The sequence below is a fragment of the Ictidomys tridecemlineatus genome, chromosome X (genome assembly GCF_052094955.1).
Source record: "Ictidomys tridecemlineatus isolate mIctTri1 chromosome X, mIctTri1.hap1, whole genome shotgun sequence".
Lineage (NCBI taxonomy): Eukaryota > Metazoa > Chordata > Mammalia > Rodentia > Sciuridae > Ictidomys > Ictidomys tridecemlineatus.
The window spans coordinates 20,740,072-20,759,567 of NC_135493.1; the positions used below are offsets into that span (position 1 = coordinate 20,740,072).

Sequence of the window (19,496 nt, forward strand, 5' to 3'; positions counted from 1 at the left end):
CACATTACCTTTACTAGAGGCTGCAAAGTAGATTAGTCATATGAATTTATGGGCTTTCTTTTTGTCTCAGATATTTGCTCTTATCTGTTTTTCCTTCTCTGAAAAGACTGTGATAGTAATTGTGATCTTACCAAGATACACTGTTCTAGCAGCTGGAGCACCAACTCGGATATTGGGATACCATTTGCAGTTGGGCAGATTCACTTCACTCCTCAATCCATTTCCCCTTCAGAAAAACAACAATGATGATATCTTCCCTTATCTATTTTGCCTGGAGGTTGTAAGAATAAATGAAACATGGATGGAAGCAGTTTGAGCATAAATACATAAATATGGGAATTGTTACTCCTCTGGACTTTAGGTATAGTAGTATTTGAGTTTTTAAGAAGAAAACCCTTTGTCTGCCCCCATCAACACATGCATAATACACTCTACCATCATCATCTAACTTATAGAGACATGCACACACAAAACATCATGTTATCTATATTCTTTTTTCTCAATGCCTTTAAAAATAGTTACATTGACTGACATTAATATACTTGTACTTACCTGGCATTGAATCAATCCATTCATTCATTAATATAGCCAACAGGTATTTATTGGGTTGCTGCTGTCTACCAGGTCCTGTACTGTGCTGGGGAAAAACTAATAATCAAGACAAGACTAATTCTTGGCTCATAAGCTTATAGTTGAATAAGAAAAAAAACAATTAAAATAAAGTTCAAGTATGGGGGGGTTGTCAGAGTATAATAAAATATTTAACAGGTGTGCAGAACCTGAGATGAGTAGAATAGAGAAGGTGGAAAGGTTTCCCATGAAAGTGATATTCATGCCATGTCTTAAAGAATGACTTAATGTAACCTAGCAAAGAGGTATGAGGAAGAGTATTCATAGGGGACAGTATCACTGCAAAACTGTGCAGTACTTTGGTGTGTGGATCTTTCTACATTTAGGAACCAATTAGTTACAGGTAGCTATGCCTGTGCCTAAATTTGAAGGAACTTCATGGCTTTTCAACCCTTATAGATTATTGGCTCTGTGCCTTGATACACTGTGTGAATGAAACTCGGTCCCAGCATGAACTGGTTTTGCTCTTTGATACTTTTCTTACTTCTAAAAACTCAAGTTCTTAGTCCTGAATGTTTTCTTATGGCATTCTTATGATTCTGAGTGTTGTTTATTTTGGTTAGCATAATTGCAGATAATTCCATATTTACATTTAACAAGAATTTAAGTGCTTTAAATGAGTTTCTGCAGTCTGGCTGGATTAATTTGCCTATTAGTAGAGAGTTGTCTCTATCAATACACAGGCTATTTAATCTATATAAGCCCCAGTAAGCATGTATAATTACATGGTATTTAACATACATTCAGAAACCACTGGTCTGTGTGTTTCGGGTAGTGACCATTTATTTATAAACCATTTTAAGACCATGTAAATCACTTTCTAAAATTAGTTGAGATCATTTCCTTCCCAAACTTTCTAGGATTTTCCTCACTAGGATTTTCTTCCTCACTAAGCTCTGGCTACTAAGGTCTTTCAATTATAAGTTTGAATATATTTCCTGTTGAATTTAAAGAATTTTTCTATCACATGCAAACATCAATTTACTCTCTTGTGTTTTCCTTAACCTAAAACAGTTTACCCTCCAGGTTAATGTTTGGACCCAATCCAAGCAAGCAAATTTCACCTGAAAAGTAGAAAAAATTGTGTATAATTCACAAAGGGCCTTGGTAAATTATCTCACTGGCTTGAATACTGAGCTAATATCTGCACATGATGTCACTTATAAGTCACAGAAAATGGTTTAACATGTGTTCCTGGTGTGCACTCAACTATATGTGGCACAATTGTGTAATGTTGAGAGCCACAGCCGAAGGGGCCCCAGCAAACTTCCAGCTGCCAGCAAACTTCCAGCTGCCGGCTGATGATTGGCTCACAGCAGCCCCAGCAACATCTAGCTGATTGGCTCCTCTTCGGTGATGCTCATTGGGCTGTTTCCCTGCCCTTTCAGACTGCCAGCTGATGATTGGCTCACAGCGGCCCCAGCAACATCTAGCTGATTGGCTCCTCTGCGGTGATGCTCATTGGGGGACTTCTTTGGCTCCGCCCATGCGATCCAGCCAATCGGCCTCAAGAGTAGGAGGATTGTGGGAGGTGGTGAGGTTTTTTTGGTGATGATGTCATCGGTGGTACAATTTTTCCAAAAGGAGCCGTCATTTGGCTTGGTGTATCTTCCTCCCTTCTGCTTGTCATGATCGTTCAGCTAAAATTTGGGGGCCAACAAAGGTGAGGCAAAGAACCTCACCCCCCCCCCCGTTGGTACCTCTCCACAGGTGTGGCTGTATACTGGACCAGTAGTCAGTGACGGGTAAGATCCAATTACTGTGGTACCAACCTAAGATACGAGGCTGACGCCTTGAGGTCAGCTCATCCGATAACAGGTAAGGACCATATGTACTGTTGGACAACCTAAGGCAGGCACGGTCCCTAAGCCACATGCTTGTTGTTTAAACAGAGAGGGGGAGATGTTGAGAGCCACAGCCGAAGGGGCCCCAGCAAACTTCCAGCTGCCAGCAGTGTAATGTGTAATTACATATGCTTTACTTTCTGTGGAAGCTTTTTTTGAAAAGAGGGGGCATTAAAGCCCCAAAGTTTGCACTATAAAAGCTGATAGCTGACAAAACAAAGTTGAGCATTGACATAATGCCTGTGGTTAACTTTAGTTTTCAAATATGTCTATTGATAGTTGTAAAGAAAATATACTTCTCTATTCTTTCATAAAACATTGTTTTAAAATTCCAAATATATAGAGAAGATGGTATAAAGTTATACTTACTACATATATTTATCAAACATTAACCAATGTTTGCAATCTGTTAAGAATATAGATATGGTTGATTTGTTGAAATTTACTTTGTGGCCCTTCTTGATCACATTTCTCTCCCTTCCTGGAGGAACTGCCATCCTGAAGTTGATGTGAGCCTTTCCCATCCATATTTTTGTAAACATATATGCATTTAGAAAAAATGTTGAGAATAGTTTTAATGTTTATAAAATTTGTATCACAGTGTATATATTATTAAGCAACTTGATTTTATCATTCAATGTTATATTTTTTATATTTATCCATTTTGGTATGCAAAACTATTCATTTTAACAAGGGTAAAATATTTAACTTGATGAGTGGCTGTTTCTCAATTGTATATATCCATTTCATGTTGATGGGCTTTTTAGGTTGTTTCTCACTTTTCACTATTACAAAATATACTCCAGTAGGTGTTATTTTTACCTGTCTCCTTGTGATACGTGTGATGTTTTTCACCTTAAAGTGGTAAACTGGGTTGCAGAGAATGTGTGTTTTCAACTTTACCAAATTGCTCTCCAAAGTCATTGTACTACTTCATATTCCCACAAGTGCTGTGTGAGGATTCTTGTTTCATCACATCCTATAGCCCTCAGTATTGTCAGACTTAAACATTTTGCCAAAGAAATAATGTCTCACTATGTTTTAATGTGCATTTTCCTGTCTCTTAGTGAGGTTTAATATCTTTCCATGTGTTTACTGGACATAGCAGTTTCCTTTTCTATTAATTGTCTATTCATATCATTTGCCCATTGTTCTTTATGGTTGTTAGTCTTTTCCTTATTGATTTGAGAGATTATCTATTCTGGATACAAATCTCTTGTGCTTTCTAAGTATTGTCTCAGTCTGTGTCTTGTCTTTACTTGATGTTATCTTTGTTGAACAGAAGCCTTTAATATTAATTGAACAAAATTTATCAAGTTCTTTCTTCTTTAAATATAAAACTGTATAGGAGAGTGTCATTCCCATACAACCTAGAATCCTTCTCATTAAATTAAAATGAAGCAATGGATTCCAGATTACATTGATATGACTTCACATAAAATAAACTTGGGGGGTTATTTACAAATGCAGAGTAGTTGCAATTAGTAAAAATGTAACTTCAGGCCAGGTGTGGTGGCACACGCCTGTAATCTTAGTGACTTGGGGGATGAGACAGGAGGATCATGAGTTTAAAGCCAGCCTCAGCAAAAGCAAGGTGTTAAGCAACTCAGTGAGACCCTGTCTCTAAATAAAATACAAAATAGGGCTGGGTATGTAGCTCAGTGGTTGAGTGCCCCGAGTTCAATCCCTGGTACCCCTCCAAAAAAAGTAACTTCAGAGGCTGGGATTATGTCTCAGTAGTAGAGTGCTCACCTAGTATGTATGAGGCACTGGTTTGATCCTCAGTACCACATAAAAATAAATATAAAATAAAGGTATTGTGTCCATCTACAACTAAAAATTATTTTTAAAAGTGTAATTTTGATAGACCATTAAAGAAAAACTAAGGTTATTCAAGATGTACATGTAGTTAACAATACTGTGTTTTACATTAAAATTTAAGGTAAGAGACTTTGTATTATGTGTATCTTTACCACAATAAAATAAATGAAGTAAATCATTCAGAAAGTTTCTTTAATTTAGAAAAAGTAGTTTCCTAGGAAATCTAAGTGTTACTTCCTTTATTCGTGTCTACATGACTCAGGTAAGTCATTTCACCTGTCTTCAGTTTTTTATATGTAAAATGAGGAAATTGTGTTATATGGTCTCTAAGGCCCATTCCATCTCTTAAAGTTCCATGATATGAGAAATAAAGAATGACTTAGATGTATTCTTTTTGTATGTATATGTGGTACTGGGAATCTAATCTAGGGCACCACAGTAGACAAGTGCTCTTCCACTGAGCTGCATCCTCAGCCTCAGAGATATTGTTATGATTTCAACCTCTCATTTAGAATTTTCTCAGTTTTAGGGCTGGACTTGTAGTTCAGTGCCAGAATGCTTGCCTAGCATGTGTGAGACACTGGTTCGAAACTCAGCACCAAATGAATGAATGAATGAATGAGTGTGTTGTGTCTATCTACAACTAAAAGTATTTTTTATTCATTATTTTTTTATTTATATATGACAGCAGAATGCATTACATTTCTTATTACATATATAGAGCACGATTTTTCATATCTCTGGTTGTATACATAGTATATTCACACTAATTTGTGTCTTCATACCTGTACTTTGGATAATAATGACCATCACATTCCACCATCATTAATTACCCCATGCTCCATCCTTTCCCCTCTAATTCCTCTGCCCGATCTAGAGTTTATTTATTCCTTTCATCTTCTTCTCCCTATCCCAATATGAATGCCTCTAGCTTTTTTCTTTTTGCTCAAGATTGTTTTGGCTATTTAAGATCATCTTTGGTTCCATACAAAGTTTAGGATTGTTTTTTCTATTTCTGGGGAAAATGTCAGATGGATTTTTATAGAGATTGTATTGTTTTGTAGATTTCATTGAGTATTGTAGACATTTTAACAATATTAATTCTTCCAATCTGTGAGTGTGGGTTATCTTTACACTTATTTGCGTCTTCTTTCATCTGTGTTTCATTGTTTTTAGTGTACAGGGATTTTTTGTTTCCTTGATTCAATGTACTCCTGAGTATTATAGTTTTGGTTAAGCATAGGAAATGGGATTATTTTCTTAATTTCTTATTTGAGTAGTTCTTTATTAACTACTAGTTTATTATTACCATTAAACACTCCTGAATTTTTTATTAGAGCATTATTATCATACATAGTAGTTGGGTTCATCCCAACGAATTATACATGCATAGGATTTGATTTCAGTTCATTTTCTCCCTTTTTCTTTTCCTCTTCCTTCCCCCATTCTCCTTGCTTTAGTATACTGATCTTCTTCTACTTATTTTTGATTGATTCTGTCTACTTATACATAAAGGTGAAGTTCCTTTATATTTATATGACATAGCATCATTTTAAAAAATTCATTCCCCATTTCTTCCCCTTTCCCAATCCTCCTCTCCTCCTTTTAATCCCCCCCTTTTTTCCTGCGCTACTGGTTTTCCCTGTATCTTTATAATATCTAAACCTCTACTCCTTCTTTTTCTTATTTCTCTCTAGCTTCCACATATTAGAGAGCACATCCAGCTGTTGGTTTTCTGAGACTGGCTTATTTCACTTAGCATGATAGTCTCCAGTACCATTCATTTGCCAGCAAATGTCATAATTTCATTCTTCTTTGTGGCTAAGTAAAACTTCAATGTGTATATATACTTGATCCATTCATCTACTGATGGACATCTGAGTTGATTCCATAATTTGGCCATTGTGAATTGTGCTGCTATAAATATTGAGGATGGCTACATTGCTATAGTATGCTGATTTTAGTTCTTTAGGATAAATACCAAGGAGTGTACTAGCTGGGTCTTATGGTGGTTCCATACATAGTCTTCTTTTTATTTTTTATTTTTAGATCATATCTAGTTTTGAGGAATCTTCATACTGCTTTCCAAAGTGCTTTCCAAAGTGACTGTAATTTTCAGTCCCACCAACAATGTACCAATGTACCTTTTCCCCACATTCTTGTCAGCACTTGTATTATTTGTGTTCTTGATAATTGCCATTCTCACTAGAGTGAGATGAAATCTTGATACTACTGATTTCTAAATTTTGATTTTGTATACTTCAACATTATTATATTTGTTATTAGTTCAAAAAGGTTTTGGTGGAATTTTTAGAGTTTTTATTATACAAGGTCATTTTATTTGTAAACAAGAACAGTTTAATTTCTTCCTTTTCAATTTTGATGCCTCTTGATTTTTTTCTCTTATCTGCTTGCTCTAGATAATATTTCCAGTACTTTGTTGAACAGAAGCAGTAAGAATAGGCATCCTTCTCTTTGCTAATTATAGAGGAAAACTTTCAACTTTTTACCATTATGTATGATATTTGCTGTGGGGTGGTCATATATGACCTTGATTATATTGAGGTACATTTCTTCCATACCCAATTTATTAAGATTTTTTTTGTCATGAGCTGGGCTTGGTGGCACATGCCTATAATCCCTAGATTGTTCATTTGAGATCTTTCTTTTATTTTCCTGTGGGCATTTTATTCCTATAAACTTCCCTCTTAGAACTGCTTTTGCCGCAACCTGTAAATTTTGATAGGTTCTGTACCTATTATTTTGTTTCAAGATTTTAAAAATTTCCCTTTTACTTTCTTCTTTGACCCATTGGTAGTTCAAAAGCATGCTGTTTAATTTCCATTTATGTATAAATGTGACCTGTTAATTGATTTCTAGTTTCATGCCACTGTCTCAGAAAAGATACTTAATATGATTTCAGTCTTCCTCAATTTATCAAGACTTATTTTGTTTTCTAATGTATGATCTATCCTGTATAATATTCCATGTACACTTGAGAAGAATGATGGAATGTTCTGTAAATGTTAATTAGTTTCATATGTTGTAATACATAGTTTAATTCCAATGTTTTCTTGTTGGTTTTCTATCTCAATGATTTGTCTATTGCTGAAAGTTGGGTATTGAAGACCCCTACTACTGTAGTATTATATTGATCTCTCTCTTCAGATCTGTTAATATGTGCTTTAAATTTCTAGGTTTTCCAATTGGGAGTACATACATATTTATAATTACTACATCCTCTTGATGAAAGTAACCCTTTATCATTATATAAATAACTTCTTTTTCTCTCTTATACAGTGTTTGACTTAGTTTAGTTTTTCAGATATAACAACTCCTAGTCTATATTGGTTTCCATTTGCATGAAACATCTTCTTCCATCCCTCACTTTCAGTCTGTGTATGTCCTTACCGGTGAAGTGAGTCTCTTGTAGGCAGCATATCATTGGTTCTTGCTTTTTTGTTTAATACACTCAGCAACTATATGTTTTTTCATTGGCGAAATTAATCCATTTCTATTCAAATTAATTATTGATATGTAAGGATTTACTATTGCCATCTTCTTGTTTTCTGGTTGTTTTGTAGACACTTTATTCTTTTCCTCCTCTCTTGCTGTTTTTATTTGTGATTGGGTGATTTTGTTTAGTTATATAATGTAGCAGGAAATCAGGGTCCAGACAGTGTGAACTGGAAGCAACACTTTATTGGTGGTGGTGCAGCCCAGAGGGCTAATTCCTAAAGTCTGAGCCCCAAGCACAATAGTGCTTTTACTTTTATACATAAGCAAGTTTTAGGTACATCAAAGCAAAGGAGTTGGTACAATTCTACTGCAGGATGCATTCTACATTTCTTATATGGTTACAAGTTTGTCAACAACCTAGGCACTTTTAGCTCAGACAGCCTAGGGCCTTTTACTGCACTGAGCCTAAATGGGGATTCCTGTTACCTGTTGTTTGTTTCCAGTTTCTGCTACTATGGTTATCTGTTATATGTACTTGTTAGCCTCTGCATAGCTGTTGCCATTCTGTTCTACCAAAATGCTTAGAACAATATTTTATCTTTTTAAAATTCAACTTTAGGCTTTTGCTTTGTGACTACCATGAGGCTTACATCTTCTGGTTACAACAGGCTATTTTAAGATAATAAAAACTTAACTCTGATCACATACAAGAACTATACATTTATTGTACTTCTACGTTTTATGTTTTTTTTAACTAGGCCAAGAACTTTATTAACCTTTGTTTCAAACTTTATTCCCAGGCTTCTTCAGCTTAATTAGCTTCAAAGAATAAATTGTGTATAAGCAAAAATTGAAAAATGTCCAAGGGGCCTTGGCTTAAAAATATTAGAGATCTAGATTTTTATCAGGTTCATAAACAAAACAATTTTAAAAAGCAGTCATAATATAAAATAGCAGCTCCCAGTAATTTCTTTAACTTTGTCCTCTTCAGAAGTTAATCAGTTTAGTTTCCCTCATTCTTATATGCCTCATCAAAATTCTCCACAAAGGCCATCTGGGCCCAGCGTGGCTGCTGAGGCTCCAGACTGGTGATGCAACTGGCAGGGTGGCTTTGGGGCACTGTGGCACTGTGGCTGCTGCTGTCTGCCCACACTGTGTCAGCGTTGGAGCCCCTCAGCGTGGGCCTGGCCATCGGGGCCGTGTTGGCCTTCATGGGCTACCTCTCCTATAAGGACCTGTACTGCTGCTTTGCCAAGTGCTGCAGCTACGAGGAGCCACTCATCGCCTCGACTCTCAAGTTGGATTTGGAACAGAAGCTGTTTGGACAGCATCTGGCCACGGAAGTGATTCTCAAGGCACTGATAGGCTTCAAGAAAGCAGAAATCCCAAGAAATCACTGACCCTGTCTTTGCATGGCCAGGCTGGCACAGGCAAGAATTTTGTTAGTTAAATTGTGGCTGAAAATCTTCACCCAAAAGGCCTGAAGAGCGACTTTGTCCACCTGTTTGTATCAACTCTGCACTTCCCTCATGAGCAGAAGATTAAACTGTACCAGTAGCAGCTACAGAAGTGGATTCATGGAAATGTGAGTGCCTGCACCAGCTTGGCTTTCATATTTGAGAAGATTCATAAGTTGCATCCTGGGATCATCGATTCCATCAAGCCCTTCCTAGACTACTATGAGCAGTTGGATAGGGTATTCTACTGCAAAGCCATCTTCATCTTTCTCAGCAATGCAGGTGGAGACCTCATAACTAAGATGGTTCTGGACTTCTGGAGGGCAGGAAGAAAGAGGGAAGACATCCAGCTGAAGGACCTGGAACCTGTGCTGTCTGTTGGAGTCTTCAACAATAAACACAGTGGCCTGTGGCACAGTGGGCTAATAGAAAGAAACCTTATCAACTACTTCATCCCCTTGGAGTACAGACACATGAAGATGTATGTGAGGGCAGAGATGCAGTCCTGTGGTGTTGCTGTAGATGAAGACATATTCACCAGGGTGGCAGAGGAAATGACGTTTTTCCCCAAAGATGAGAAAATCTATTCAGACAAGGGCTGTAAGAGCGTGCAGTCCCGGCTAGATTTCCACTGAGCGCTTACCCACACCTGGACCTTGCCCTTCAGAAACACTTTAAAGACCTCTTCAGGGTTCTGCATATTTGCACCTGTGAACTTGGGATCTAGAAGTTTCTAAGAGTTGACTGTTGAAAAGACACTAATCTGTCCTGTGTGCGGCATGATGGCAGTTCAGCTGTTCCCTGCAGTTGAATGTGAGCTTTTAGAATCCTTCACATGCACAGTTACTAACCTTCATGGAAGTGCCTGCAAACAGCTGTGCGTGAGGTAGAGTGTCATTGGCGACCCATTGCCGCAGTCCAGCTGCAGCAGAATAACCCGGGGGTGACGAACAACTTGTGTACATTGATACAGCAGGAGTGGGAGCTGTTTATTGTAGGACATTCCACACAGCTTATCTTAATTAACATAAACTAGAAACAGCAGTCAACCAATAAGGAATCTCCACACTTAATGGCTCACTGGCGTTACTTCACAAACCACTCCCTCTGCAAAATGCCAAGCGCCATCTTGACTTGTTTATAGACTCTAACAACCCATGGTCCCGCCTTCCGAACCAGTGCTGTGACCAAGGGCCCCAGGGACCCTGCTACAATTGGGAGCATCAGGTTTTCACATGCCAAAGTCATCTTGCTTTGCTTTTTCTTTGCAGAGAGAGCATTCACTGGCTGGTAGTATTTTTAGTTAATGTTGGTGGCACCTGCAGGTGCAGATGGTGTCGTCAAGGAGGATGTGGCCCTGCAGACTGGCTACTCTTGTCCTGGGCTGGACTGTCATCATAAGGGTGGAGGCGCATTGAGGCCCTGTAAGCAGACCAGGACCTAGAGTCCCTCAGGTCTGGCCCTGGCCGTGGAATTCCCACCGTCTACTTGGTGAGCCTGCCAGCTCCTTGTATGTACCATGTCCTCCAGACACGCCACTACCAGTTTTCCCCAGCCCCATCATGTTCTTACATTTGCCTGTTACACTTCACATGTGAGTTATGTGCAGCTCGGCAGGTTAGGCAGGTTCTCTGGGCTGTGCGGGTGCGCAGAGCCTTATTACAGAGGAAACAAAATGCTTAAGCGCCTTTTCAAAGATAGGTGTATTTTGCTAGGTGTGGTGGTGCATGCCTATAATCCCAGCAGCTTGGGAGGCTGAGGCAAGAGGATCGCGAGTTCAAAGCCAGCCTTGGCAATGGCGCGCTAAGCAACTCAGTGAGACTCTGACTCTAAATAAAACACAAAATTGGGCTGGGGATGTGGCTCAGTGGCCAAGTACCCCTGAGTTCAATTCCTGTACCCACCCCAGAAAAAGATAGGTGTATTTTTATAATGTTTTTACTTCTGAATCTTAGATGATAAAGTACAGGATATTGCATATTTTAAAACCTGGGAACGACATAAAATGGAATAATTGCTTATTCTCTTCTGAGGTACTTTGAAGTAGTATGTGTTTTTTATTTTTATTTTTTTATGCTAGGGAAGTAGTATGAGTTTTTATTAAGTACAAGTTACTATATGGTCACAATTGAAGATCAAAGAAGGTCATCTGAGTGGTGGCTGGTCTGGGTGTCATTTGATGCTGACCCCTGTGTGACAGCACCAGGCTGGATGGTCCTGATCACTGGGAAATAAGAGTCAGATTCCAGCCAGCAGGATCCTTCTGCCTGACCCACAGTTGTGATATAACTGTAGATACATAATTGAAACACTGGGTAACATTTTTATATGTATGAAATGTGCAAGAATGAAGATTTTGCAACATGGAAATTCCTTCTGGGGTATCACATTTAGTCTTTAAAAAACGCCACAGTGGGAGCTGGGGTCGTGGCTCAGCAGTAGAGTGTAGAGCGCCCTCGCCTAGCACGTGGAAGGTGCTGGGTTCAATCCTCAGCACCACATAAGAAAGAGATAAAATGAGAACTAAAAAAGTATCTTTAAAAACCCCAAAACACCATGGTGAGCTGGGGATGTGGCTTGGGTAGAGTGCTGGCTTTGCATGCATAAGGCCCTGAGTTCCCTCCCCAGCATCATCCAATAAATCAATGAAGATGCCTAGGTGAGGCTCCTAAATTTCAGGATGTGTTCTCACATTGGAGATAAGTTACCTTTCTTTTATAACCTTTTGGGCCTGTGGTCAGGAGGAGACAAGGTTTCCTGTTTACAGTGACACAATAAACTCACACATGTGGGCCACCTTTGGACTGTATCTGATTTGGAAAAGCCCAGCCTCTCATGAGATATGGACAAGAACTTGAATTGACGTAGTGAATAGAAAATAATAAAACCTAAATACTAAAAAAAAATTCTCCACAACATCTGGAACTTCATCATCATCATCTTCTCCAGGGGCAAGTGGTGCTTTTCCATCTACAGATTGTTTGGGCAGAACTTCAGCCAGTCTCCTTAAACTATCTGTCTGCACCAACCTGGTTTAAAAAAATGCTTGGTAGCATTTCTGTCAGTTGCTCTGTCTCAGCATGGCCTGTAATGGTGAAAGTATTTGCTGCAAGAGATGCCTGAACTTTAGGGTTATTAAGGTGAATCACTGTTCCTTCGTTTGTAAACATATTCACCTTTTTAATACCAGAGATATTGTTTACCCCTAACTTCTTTAAGAAGAACTCTACCAATATGCACTTGTGCCTGCAGTTTGGAGAGTTTTTCTTGGTTCATGATAGTTTCTTTCATCCTGTTGGAGCAGAAATGGGGCCATATGGGGAACTAGGGTTGGTGTTTAGGGGGTCTCAGGCAGACCAGCTGAGATTAGGTGCACACAAGCATTCACAAGAAGATGGCAGCTAGAGCCATTTTATATTTTTGATGTCATAATTTAGATCTTTTTCTGTTGTGTGTACCTTAAAAGTTATTGTAGGTATTGTTACTTTTAATAGGTTTTTCTTTAACCTTCAAAGTGAAGGCAAAGGTGATTTAAACCTCAGCATTGCAGTATTAGAATATTCTGAGCTTGGGCCAGGCACAGTGGCACATGCCTGTAATTCCAGTGGCTCAGGAGGTTGAGATAGGAGGATCATGAGTTCAAAGCCAGCCTCAGCAACAGTGAGGCACTAAGCAACACAGTGAGACCCTGTCTCTAAATAAAATACAAAATAGTGCTGAGGATGTGGCTTAGTGGTTGAGTGCCCCTGAGTTCAATTCCTGGTACCACCTCCACCCCCCCCCCCCTACACCAAATAGAATATTCTGAGTTTGTGCAGTTATTTTGACCATGAGCTTTATACTCCCATTTTTTTGGCATGTGTTATTAATTAGTGTCCCTTTCTTTTAGTTTGAGAAGCTCTCTTCAGCATTTCCCATAAGACAGATCTGGAGGTTATGAACTCTGTAAACTTGTTTTTCTTGGAAAGTCTTTATTGCTCTCATTTCTGAAGGACAGCTTTGCTGTGTAAAGTATTCTTTGTTGGAAGTTTTTGTTTGTTTGTTTTCCTTCAGCTTTCTGGATATACTCTCGACCATAAGGTTTCTGATGATAAATCTGTTTGCAGCCTCATTGAAACTCATTTATATGTTATTTGTTTCTTTTCTCTTCCTGCTTTTAGACTCCTACTTGTCTTTTTTTTTGTACTGGATTGAACCCAGTGGTGCTTAACTACCAAGCCACATCTCCAGCCCATTTTTGTATTTTATTTAGAGACAGGATCTCAAGGTTGTTCAGGGCCATGCTAAATTGCTGGCTTTGAACTTGTAGTCCTCATGCCTCAGCCTCCTGAGCCATTGGGATTACAGGCCTGAACCACCATACCCAGCTTATCCTTTTCTTCTTTTTTAAAATAATATTTATTTATTTATTTTTAGTTATAATTGGACCCTATATATCGAACCCAGGGTCCCGGAGCATGCTAGGTGAGTGCTCTACCACTGAGCCACAATCCCAGCCCTTCTTTTTTTTTTTGGTAGTTTGATTTTAATACATGTTGTTTCAGTCTTGTTTGAATCAAATTTAATTGGAGACCTTTGATGATCCTGTCCCTGAATTTTTATATATTTTCCTGTATTTGGACTTTTTTGCTATTATTTCTTTAAATTATATTACTACCCCTTTATCTCTCTCTTCTCCTATTTAAATCTTATAACTTGAATATTTTCTCTTTTGATGCTGCCTCATGAATCTCTTAACCTTTCTTAATTCCTTTTCATTCTCTTTCCTTCTGATTGTATATCTTTAAATAACCTGTCTTTGAATTCAGATTCTTTCTTCTGCTCAATGAATCCTGCTTTTGACATTCTTGCTTTTTTACATTCATTTATCGTACTTTTCAGTTCCAGAAATTATCTTTTTAAATATAACTTATATCTCTGTTAAATTTCTCAATTTCTCCTTTTAATCATTATTTTCCTGATATAAGTGAATTGTTTCTCTGTATTTTCTTGACATTTTATAAGCTTTTAAAAGAAATTATCTGGAATTCTTTGTCAGGCAGATCATAGTTCTCTATTTCTTTAGGGTCAGTTATTAGAACTTTATGTTTCGTAGTCTTGTTTGAATTGAATTGAATTGGATACCTTTATTCTTCATATAGCTGAATATTTACATCTTTCCTTAGCTCTTTCTTTCTTCAGTGAAGTCATATTTCTCAAGTTTCTGATTTTTCTTGATCCTTGTGGCCGTGTATTGATGTTTGCACATATGAAGAAGTAGGAACTTATTCCAGTCTTTGCAAACTGGCTCTGTCTGAGAAAGTCTCTCACCAGTTCAGCTGATCTAGAGATATGTGGCAGATTATCTTGAGAGGTTTACAGGTGAACTTGCTGTTGGAGACCTTAGGCAGTGTGGTCTGGTGCTTGGGTCAGAAGGTGGGTGGGCCTGAATTTTGGGTCCATGGGGCTGGGCCTAGGGTCTGGATCCACTGGGTAAACTTGTGGATTAAGTGTACAGTCCATGAGAGCAAGCCTAAAGCCTGTATTCATGGAGCCCAACCTGAAGTCTGGATCCATAGGCCTAATCTGATTCTATACTCAGTCAATACATCCATGTACTAGAGAAGGCCTTGTGCTTAGGTCCACAGGGTCAATCCTGGCACCTAATTCCATGGAAGCTGGCCTGAACTTGAGGTATGACTGGGTCTATGGGGGCTGGTCCAGCTCTAATGTCTACTGGCCTACACTTTAGTCTGATTCAATAGGTTTATACCCTGGGTCTGCTAAAGTGTTGGGCTGCAGAGGCTAGGCTAGAGGGTGTGGCTGAAACCTGTGTCAATGGGTAGTGGCCTGGTACTTGATACCTGAAGTGCCAATTTAGCCTTGGGTCAGGCCTGAAGCCTGGGCTGTGAGAGCCAACCTGGCTCTGGGATGGTCTGAAACATGGGATGGGCCTGGATCCTGGAGCTGCAGGGGCTGGCCTCTCACAGGGCAGATCTAGCTCCTATATCCAGAGGTGCTTGTTTGGTGACTAGGGTAGCAATGGCCAACCTGTTGTTGGGGTGGGCCTATGGGTTCCTGCCCAGTGATGAATTTTATTGGGGCAGGCTTGATGTTGGGATCCAAGGCAAAGTTCAGCACTCATGTCCCTCTCCTTCCCTTTCCCTCTGTGTTTCCTGGGAAGAGTGTTGTGGGTTATGTAAATCTGTCTTTCCTATTCTCTTTAATGTGTCTTTTCTTATTTCTGTGCTGTAGCCTGCTGTAATAATCTCTCACCTGGATTTTTTAGCTCTTGTGAAGATATTTTTTTATGTAGGTATTTGTTCAAATTGATGTTTCTGTGGGGGAAATGAGTGCTAGAAAGTTCTATTTCCCCATCTTGCCTAGCTCTCCCTACTTCCAGTTATATCACTCAATTGTTTTAGTGATTTATCAAAAAATGCTTATCACACATCATATCTACTTATTTATATCTGTTCTTCAGACATACGAACACACAAAACATACATTCTATAACCTTCTTGGGGTGGGGTTTTAATTCTAACTCTCTAACTTACAACAAACATATATTCCTTTCCTGACAGTAACTGTGATCTTCCTTGTAAATTCTTCTACTTATAACTTTAATACATGATGAGATAAGCTATACAAATCTAAGTTGTGACTTAATTGTGGTGATCAAACAAACTTTGTTTTATCTCAGTCCAAATAGTATATAACCCTTGCTTTTGGAAGAATGAAAAATGGCAATCTTGGACATATGCCTTGGCCTTGCTTAAAATACTATGAAAGAATGAATTGTCATTGTCACCCCAGTAGAACCCAGTACTGTAGCAGTGACACCAATCCTGGCAAATGGGGAACTAGCATCGTTACTTTAGGTAGTGTACTGTAAACTTTTCTCATGACAGTGTTATAGATGCTATCTGAAGTGGGTATGCCAGTATCAACACTTGTTAAAATTGTGGTGACTGGTTCATTGTGTTTTCAACAGCTGCACATAAATCAACTCCTCCTCTGTAATGGAATAGCTAGTGCAGCTACCAACAAAAATGAAACGAATTGTAATTTTCTGATATCTTCAGGTAACTAAAGCAATATGTCTCTGTTAATAAACTTTTAAAAATTGCCATGAACATTGTCATTGGCTCCTTCTGTCACTTTTATCACCATTTTTTGTTGGTCTTATGGAACATAACAGGAATTTAGTTCCAGATAAGTGATCTTTGAGTAAAGTATTTACCAGCCTTAGCTAATTAAAACAATTAAAAACCTACCAATATTTATATTCTTTACAAGGGAAATTAGGAGCCTGCCATAAATGAGGACTCTACAGTATGCTAGTAGTTAAGTCTCTAGTTCTGTGACATGAAAAGCAATATGCAAAACGAAGATGTATACATTCTATAGTCACAATAAGGTGATAGAGACTGCAAGAACTTGGAGAATACAAATTAAGATAGAGGGTTATATCAAATTACAATAGAGGGTTATTCTTAAAATGCTTTTTTAGTCTTGCTTTACTACTTGCATCTCATTCAAATTACACTAGCTTTAGATTAGGAATTACCATTCCTTCTATAATGAGTAGCAGATTTCTTAAATGTTTGCAGATTTACAGACTTTGCAATTTCTTTCCAAAGTTGTACATTTTCTCCTTTATGCCTAATTTGTAGTGCTTTTGTGTTTTAGTTTTAGTTTCAACCAGGTGTGGTGGCAACACCTGTAATCCCAGAGACTTGGGAGATTAAGACAGGAGGATCACAAGGTCAAGGTCAACCTGGGCAATTTAGCAAGACCCTGTCTCAAAATAAATTTTGAAAAAGGGATGGGGATATAGCTCAGTGGTAAGCACACTTAGATTCAATTCCTCAGTACTGGAAAAAAATAAATTTTTAAAAATTCTAGTTTCAGGGCTAAAGTTTAGAACCTGCTATTCAGGTACCAAAAACATTTTCCATTCACAGACACAGTTCATCTATTCATAGCCTGTGTCATTCACTTTTATATCCCAAGAATAATAAGAGTTATATAATGAATTATTAGGGTTTTGTTTTCTTATCTCTTTAAAAAACAATTGAGGGGAGTGATAGTGGCCAGATTATATTGATATATTGTGTGCATGTATGAATACATAACAACAAATCCATTATTATGTACAACTATCATGCATCAATAAAAATGTGGGGGAAAAACAAACAAAACAAGGGTCCCAAATATTTTCTAGAGAATGCGTAGGTCACAGCTTTTGCTAATGGATCTAATCCAATATACTTTCCATATTTGGAAAAAGCAGTTTCTTACATACTTTATATTCTTTACTTAACTTGGTTTTTTTTCTGTGTCTGTTGTTAAAGTGAGCTCTATGAGGGTTGTCTGTTTTTTTTACTTTCGTATTTCCAGAACCATGCATATAGTAATTGCTCACTAAATATATGTTAATTGAAAGGAGCGTCATCCAGAGTTCACTCCATCTATGTTAGTTCAGGTTCCTTAGGCAACTACAAGTAAGGAAGAATGAGTAAAATGTATCTCATATTTTACTGTTTTACTATATTATCAGATCCTCTGTTGATTGCTTTATTTGGATTATCTCTTAAGTACCATAAAAGCTATAAAGTGAGAAGCAACATACAAAATGAAGATGTATACCTTCTACAATTCATTAAGATGGTAGAGACTTCAAGTGCATATAGATAATACCACTATTTACAGACAAATAAATTAATGTTCAGGGAGTTAATTATCTTGCCCCAACCTGCACAGTCAGCAAGTGGCAGGGCAGGATTATCATGAAAGTTTGACTTCAAAGTCCTAGATTTTTCCCTACAGTAGTCTAATTTTCTAGGAAGTTCAGAGAAGAATTCAATAGCTCATTCTCACCCAGTATATGAACCATCCATTTGATGAGTGCTTCCATGATATATATGCTGCCTTCTCTTTAGCCACTCAGTAGTCATCTTGGCTGTCAGATCAACTGTTGTGGTATCATAGTGCTTGTGTTCAAGTGACCCTTATTTAACAATGGCCCCAAGTTATAAGAGTTGTGTTGTTGTCAATTTTACTACAGTATATTGTTTTAATCAGTATTTTTTATTGTTATTGTTGCTAATTGTAACTGTGTTTTTAATTTATAAATTAAACTGTATCATAGATATGCATATATTGGAAAAATATAGTATATATAAGGTTCATGGCTTCAGATAGGGATTTGGAACTTATCCCACATCAATAAGTGGGGATTAGTGTATCCTTATGTTTCAGTCCCTGTGCTAGGTGGTAGAACATTGAATTAGGTGTCATAAGACAAGGTTAAACACCTGTTGAGTTATACGGGACAAATTCTTTAACCCTCAAGTTTATCATTTTTAAAAGACAGTGATAAAAACACCTATCCCAACTCTAAGAGTTATAAAAATTAAACATGAACTCATGAGAAATACTTTTGTAAATATGAAATTATATGAAATAACCTTTGTAAACAGTGTTGTACTATTTAGTGTTGGTAGTTTTTATTTTGGACTTCATGTGAAGGAGTTTAGTTAATGAAGTCCCCTAAGTCTGTGGACCCCATTAGGATATTTTAGAGTAAAAATTATGATCGTAAAATCTGATGGAGTGATTTACCCAAAGCCTCTTATTGAGTTGGTGGTAATTCTAGAAGTAGAACTCAGGCTCTATTACATTTTAGTGTAATTTTTATCCTCACTGATTTTGGAAGACTTTTAAAAAATCTTTCTGATGTATTGTTAGTATTTTGGTATTCTGTAGCCCACTCATTGTTCTTCTTTTGCACAAGAATTTATAGAAATACTTATGCAGTTATACAGTCCTTACTCTTTTGTTTTTAATTACTTACATGCTGTTAAGTCTTTTTGAATTTGTCATGTGGAAGATCTTTTTTTGTGCAAGTCAGGTAGCAGTTCCCTATTCGGTCACGCTTGGTAGTATTAACAGTGGTGGTGTTCTTTAAAAGTAGAAAGGTTTAAATGAAATAAGAGCTTTCTATAGGCTGCTGGTGTGACAAGTTGCAACTTGTAAAAATTTTCTTGTTAACGGTTAATTATCAGCCAAACTCAGTACACTGGAGTAAGAGTTTTGCTGGTTCTTTCACTGTTCCATGGTATCCTTTATTTAAATGATGATACATGCTAAGACCTGCCATGTCTAATAGAAGGAATCACCTGCCAATGTGTCTGTGTGAACCCTACCAGTTGAGCATACCACTGCAGTTGATGTATAGCAAATTATTAATTACTTGCCTCTGATAAATTATTACCAGTAAAGACTTGGGATAAACATATCT

At 37.7% G+C, this 19,496-nt stretch overlaps 1 protein-coding gene and 2 pseudogenes across 9 annotated transcripts in view; 2 read left to right on the forward strand and 1 right to left on the reverse strand.

Moving 5' to 3' along the window:
- Nucleotides 1-19,496, forward strand: part of Enox2 (ecto-NOX disulfide-thiol exchanger 2) — a 298,128-nt gene that overhangs the window by 79,149 nt on the left and 199,483 nt on the right. For 2 of the 9 annotated variants that reach the window (XM_078034279.1, XM_078034278.1), the window contains exon 3: nucleotides 2,341-2,448. The exons of the other annotated variants lie outside the window; for them this stretch is intronic. The gene's annotated coding sequence lies outside the window, so the exon portion shown is untranslated. The remainder of the gene's footprint in view (nucleotides 1-2,340; nucleotides 2,449-19,496) is intronic. 9 annotated transcript variants of the gene reach the window in all.
- Nucleotides 8,758-12,502, reverse strand: LOC101967916 (transcription factor BTF3-like; annotated as a pseudogene).
- Nucleotides 8,846-9,913, forward strand: LOC101964240 (torsin-1B pseudogene; annotated as a pseudogene).